This window comes from Oncorhynchus mykiss, chromosome 3 (assembly GCF_057628025.1).
Source record: "Oncorhynchus mykiss isolate SJ-2025 chromosome 3, ASM5762802v1, whole genome shotgun sequence".
NCBI lineage: Eukaryota > Metazoa > Chordata > Actinopteri > Salmoniformes > Salmonidae > Oncorhynchus > Oncorhynchus mykiss.
Genome location: NC_143024.1, coordinates 54127096 through 54133790, shown reverse-complemented (window position 1 = coordinate 54133790; position 6695 = coordinate 54127096).

The window sequence follows — 6695 nt, the reverse complement described above, 5'->3', positions numbered from 1 at the left end:
TGATTGTTGTCCTATGGACAGAGTCTCCCACCTCAGCTGTAGATCTCTACAGTTCATCCAGAGTGATCATGGGCCTCTTGGCTGCATCTCTGATCAGTCTTCTCCTTGTATGAGCTGAAAGTTTAGAGGGACGGCCAGGTCTTGGTAGATTTGCAGTGGTCTGATACTCCTTCCATTTCAATATTATCGCTTGCACAGTGCTCCTTGGGATGTTTAAAGCTTGGGAAATCTTTTTGTATCCAAATCCGGCTTTAAACTTCTTCACAACAGTATCTCGGACCTGCCTGGTGTGTTCCTTGTTCTTCATGATTCTCTCTGCGCTTTTAACGGACCTCTGAGACTATCACAGTGCAGGTGCATTTATACGGAGACTTGATTACACATAGGTGGATTGTATTTATCATCATTAGTCATTTAGGTCAACATTGGATCATTCAGAGATCCTCACTGAACTTCTGGAGAGAGTTTGCTGCAATGAAAGTAAAGGGGCTGAATAATTTTGCACGCCCAATTTTTCAGTTTTTGATTTGTTAAAAAAGTTTGAAATATCCAATAAATATCGTTCCACTTCATGATTGTGTTCCACTTGTTGTTGATTCTTCACAAAAAAATACAGTTTTATATCTTTATGTTTGAAGCCTGAAATGTGGCAAAAGGTCGCAAAGTTCAAGGGGGCCGAATACTTTCGCAAGGCACTGTTCCACTTTCAGAGGTACATATTTTACAGTTAGGTGAAATGTCTGTTTTCATTCTATGGAGTCTCATTGGAGTGTAATAACATTTGTAATTAGATTCTTTCATTTTTACATTAGTAGAGGAGCAGTATCCCCTGTCGTGAACATCCGCCCATAACTCATCACTGATAGTCAGATCAAGGTCCTTTTCCCAGATTATTTTCAAAAGAGTAAAGGAGGAGCCTCCTTTCTCTGAAAGGAGTATATAGATATAGGAGATTTTGCCTTTAATGGATTGTGCTGTGACGAAGGGTTTCAACTTCATTCAGCTGAGCTCTAAACCTCATCTTGGTAGTAAATGAGGAAATTACATGTCTAATTTGAAGATATATAAAAAAATATATTAAAAAAAGTGATCTTGGCACATTGAAATCACTGCAGAGCTCTTGAAAGAATTTCAGTGTAGTGGTTTTCTGATGAAATAGGTCTGAAAAGGTCCTGATTCCTAGAGTATGCCAAAGATTAAAGTTGCCATCACTCAGGGCTTTGGCAAGTCTGGGTTGCATACTATAGGCGAGTGAGACCATATTTGGGAGGAAATGCCCAGGTATTTCTTACAGTCCCTCCACGCTAGTAGGGTGCTGTAAATCAAAGGTTTTGGCTATGTTGCCCATTTCACTAAAGTTATTAATGAATATAATTGAGCTTAGGGGCAATGAACCACAGGATTGGGCTTCTATCTGAATACACGTTGACTCTTGTCTGTTTGTGATCCACCCTGGTTAGAGCATTGGACTAGTAACGGTAAAGGTTGCAAGTTCAAACCCCCGAGCTGACAACGTACAAATCTGTCGTTCTGCCTCTGAACAGGCAATTAACCCACTGTTCCTAGGCCGTCATTGAAAATAAGAATTTGTTCTTAACTGACTTGCCTGGTTAAATAAAGGTAAAAAAAATAAAATAAATGTTAGCATGTTGTGGCTTTGGGCAGACCTGTAGTACAATTTAAGGGGGGGAGGGAAAGACCACCCTTAGATTCAGGTTTTGATAGAGTGGAGAACTTGATCCTATGTTTTTTATTGCCCCACATAAATTTGGTGATGCTTTGGTTAGTTGTTTTGAAAAAGGAAACTGGGAGATAGCATGGGAGCATCTGAAATAAATAGTTCAGTCTAGGGAGGATGTTCATACAGATTACATTCATTCTTCCTACTAAGCTAATTGGGAGGGAGAACCAAGTTTGGAGATCTTTCTTCAGTTGACCCAGGAGTGGCTATTCAGGCTATTCAGATCTGGTGTTATGAAGATCCCAAGGTATTGAAACCCCTGTGTCTTCCATTAGAATGGACATAGTGTCTTCATAGAGCTGGTGAGTGTAAGATTGAGAGGGCAGACAGTGGATTTGTTAAAATTCCTCTTATATCCTGAAAACTTGCCATACTGAGCAATTGTGTCTAAAATGGGAGGGATTTGTCAGGGTTGGATATGTAGAGCAAGACATCATCCGTGTAAAGCAAAATCTTGTTCTGCAGGCTGCCTGCAGAAACACCCATAATACTTGGATTGCTCCTTATCAACTCTGCCAGCGGCTCCGCCCCCAACAAGTAGAGCAGGGGGAACAGCGAGCACCCTTGTCTTGTGCCCCGTCCCAAAGGGAGTCTGTCAGAGTTCAGTCCGTTAGTAGTCACCATGGCATTTGAATGAGAGTATAGGGACTTAATCCATTTAATCTGGGTGGAGATCTTTGTGGGCTATACTCGGCCTTGTCTCAGAATGGTAAGATGGTGGTTGAAGTTCTCCCTCTAGTGGTGTGGGGTCTGTGCTTTGGCAAAGTGGGTGGGATTATGTCCTTCCTATTTGGCCCTGTCCGGGGGTGTCATCGGATGGGGCCACAGTGTCTCCTGACCCCTCCTGTCTCAGCCTCCAGTATTTATGCTGCAGTAGTTTATGTGTCGGGGGGCTAAGGTCAGTTTGTTATATCTGGAGTACTTCTCCTGTCCTATCCGGTGTCCTGTGTGAATTTAAGTATGCTCTCTCTTTCTCTCTTTCTTTCTCTCTCTCGGAGGACCTGAGCCCTAGGACCATGCCTCAGGACTACCTGACATGATGACTCCTTGCTGTCCCCAGTCCACCTGGCCGTGCTGCTGCTCCAGTTTCAACTGTTCTGCTTGTGATTATTATTATTTGACCATGCTGGTCATTTATGAACATTTGAACATCTTGGCCATGTTCTGTTATAATCTCCACCCGGCACAGCCAGAAGAGGACTGGCCACCCCACATAGCCTGGTTCCTCTCTAGGTTTCTTCCTAGGTTTTGGCCTTTCTAGGGAGTTTTTCCTAGCCACCGTGCTTCTACACCTGCATTGCTTGCTGTTTGGGGTTTTAGGCTGGGTTTCTGTACAGCACTTTGAGATATCAGCTGATGTACGAAGGGCTATATAAATAAATTTGATTTGATAAAGTTTGGGCCCATATGGAACTTTTCTAAGACTGAGAACAGAAAGCTCCACTCCATCCGGTCGAACGCCTTCTCAGCATCCAGTGAAGCCAGCAGGACAAGGGTCTTATGTGCGTTTACTTGATCAATCATATCAAAAAGACGTCAAATGTCATCAGAAGAGTATCTGTCTCTAATAAATCCAGTTTGGTCCCCTTTTATTATTTTGGGAAGAAGAGTGTTTAGTCTTTTGGCGAGCAATTTGATAATTATTTTGTAGTCTAAATCCAACAAGCTTATGGGCCGGAAGTACGAGCAGGATAGAGGGTCCTTGTCTTTTTTGAGCAACACTGTAATGCGAGCTGTGTGCATTGAGTCTGGGAGATCTCCGTTTTTACAGAAATCATCCAGCATTGGCATGGAAAATAGGGCTAAGCTAGGGCCAAAAAGCTTTGTAGAACTCTCTGGGGAATCCATCTGGGCCTGGGGACTTATTAGGTGGCATGGAAGTAATTGCCTCCAGGACCTCCTCAGGAGTGAAGGGGGAGTTGAGATATTCTTGGTCGGTCTCTGATAGCTTCGGTAGCGAGAATCCCTCTAGGGAGTTCTGCCTCTGTATGTTTTCTCTCAGAGGTATATAGTATGCAGTAAAAATCATGAAAAGTTATCTTTTTTTGGGTCATATATGACCTCGTCCTCTGCTGTTCGGATAGCCATGATTGTAAGCTCTGACTGCTCTTTTTTTAACTGGTAAGCAAGCAATCTGCTCGGCCTATTCCTATACTCATGCTATTTCTGTTTAGTAAATAACTTTTTTTTTTATCTCCCGAGTATAGTCCAAATTCAGTTTGGCTTTGGCTGCTTTAAGTTGACTCCAGGAGGTGCTGTCTGGGGATTGTTTATGTACTTTTTCACAGCGTTCCAGCTCCCTCTCAAGATCTAGCCTGTGTGCTTCCATTGCTTTTTTCTTAGAGGAAGCATATGCAATTAGATGACCTCTTCGTGTGGCTTTGGCAGCGTCCCACGTGGCTGGAGAAACAGGAGAATCTTTGTTGTCTTGTGTGTAGTTGTCTATCTATGTAGTTACCAATGTAAGGAACGCTTCGTTTGATAACATGGAGGCGTTGAATTTCCAGCACTTTGACCTCGGAATGTTTTTGCAGAGGTCAAAGCGGAGGTGGACAAAGACGTGATCTGAAAGCGATATAACTCTTTGGGATAAAAATGTAATCTATACGTGACATTAGAGTAGTATGTACAGTATAGTCCATAGATGAGCTATTAGTCTCTCTCTCTCTCTCTCTCTCTCTCGCTCTCTCGATATATATCAGCCCCATCTCTTTAGTAAGAGAGTTCAACATCTTTGCAGATCTAGGATTTGTGGTAGGGACTTGAGATGATTTGTCTAGGGTTGGGTTGAGGGTACAATTAAAATCTCCGGCTACCACTCCAAAGGAAACACAATGCTCATTGAACAGGGTTATCATTTTTGACAGGAAATCAGGAGTATCTGTGTTAGGGGCGTATGTGTTTAAGACAGTAATTGGTTGCCGATACAGTGACCCAGTTATCAAAATAAATCTCCCCTCCGGATCATATATATTTTTTGTCAATTATGAGTGGAACATTCTTATGGATAAGTATGGCTGTACCTCCTACTGTTTAATTTGAAAGATGAGAAATACACCTGCAAGCTCTGCGGAGTTTGGGATGTTCGGCATCACAGAGGTGTGTCTCTTGTAATAGCGCGATGTCTGCTTTTTCCTTTTTTAGAGCACATAGTATCTTTTTCCGTTTTATTGCATGACCTAGACCATGGCAGTTCCATGTCAATAGATTTAAAGTACTAGTCATCGTCATTGAACAGTAATCAAACTTTAGTGCAAGTCGTCTCTAGGTAAAGGTGGATAATAGTTATAGCTGAGTTCACATAAAAGGAAAATAAATGGTGTACATAAAATAACAATCTCTGAACACCCCAGCCGAGTTCCCAAACAACTCGACATATCCCGTTGGGTCTATTACCCCCCCCCCCCTCGCTAAGTCTCAATTCTGCGTCCCGATAAAAAACAAAAAACAGGAACAGTTAGCAACGCACAACGCACCAAAGAAATGCCTCATTCTATTCTCTCCACCCTGCATTGAGTAAATGACAAAGTAGCCCCCGTCCAGACCACATTAAAATAGGGAGAAAATAAAATCAATAGCCCAGTCTTGATACAACATTTTGAGCAGAAATGCAATGGTTCATTGGATCAGCCTACAACTTTGCACATACACTGATGCCATCTAGTGGCCAAAATCTAAATTGCACCTGGGCTGGGATAATACCTTATTGCATTTCAAAGATGATGGAACAAAAAAATACAAAAGAATAGTTTTTTCTTTGTATTATCTTTTACCAGATCTATTGTGTTATATTCTACTACATTCCTTACAAATGTCCATAAACGTCAAAGTTTTTCCTTTCAAATGGTACCAAGAATATACATATCCTTGCTTCAGGGCCTGAGCTACAGTCACTTAGATTTGGGTATGTCATTTTACGCGAATATTGAAAAAAAGGGGTAATCCTAGTAATGATGGACTGTCGTTGCTCTTTGCTTATTTGAGCTGTTCTTGCCATAATATGGACTTGGTATTTTACCAAATAGGGCTATCTTCTCTATACCACCCCTACCTTGTCACAAAGCAACTGATTGGCTCAAATGCATTAAGAAGTTATCAAATTCCACAAATGAACTTTTAAGAAGGCACACCTGTTAATTGAAATGCATTCCAGGAGACGACCTCGTGAAGCTGGTTAAGAGAATGCCAAGAGTGTGCAAAGCTGTCAAAGGCAAAGGGTGGCTATTTGAAGAATTTCAAATATAAAATATATTTTGATAGATAAATATATTTGTTTAACACTTTTTGGGTTACTACATGATTCCATAAGTGTTATTTCATAGTTTTGATGTCTTCACTAATATTCTACAATGTAGAAAATAGTAAAAATAAAGAAAAACACTTGAATGAGTAGGTGTTCTACAAGTTTTGACCTGTAGTGTACTTCCATTAGTTTTTTCAACTGGACTTTCAGACGAGTCTTGTGAGGCCTTTGGGCATCCTGGAGCAAAACACCTGACATGTTCATGAGTCTCACCTTTCCACAGAGAGGTCATATTAGTGTATAGCCCAAACTGTTCGGAAGTTACAGACAGAAGTTGGCAGATTGTCTGTACTGACTTCAGACAAGTCGCAAGACGCTTGTGGGGGTCATACATCAAAACGGAGAACACCACCATTCGGATGTGAAGAGGGTTATGTTATGATAAACTGTAAGGTCTCCTCTTCGGGAGACCTCTGTGTGTGTGTTAACACCTGTTTTGAGTGTTGTGGCCTTCAGACACTATCAGAAGATGGAAACCGTCTACAGTACGTTCATACTCCTCCTGTCTGGGCCCCAACTAGCTATCTGAGGTTCTGAGAAATACGACTGGTTTCCTGAGAACACAAGGCTACCACAGGCCTGATGAAAACAGCCACCTGTCAGAAGATGCTTGGACTTGTTCACCTTGTTATGACTATACTTGTGCTGAAA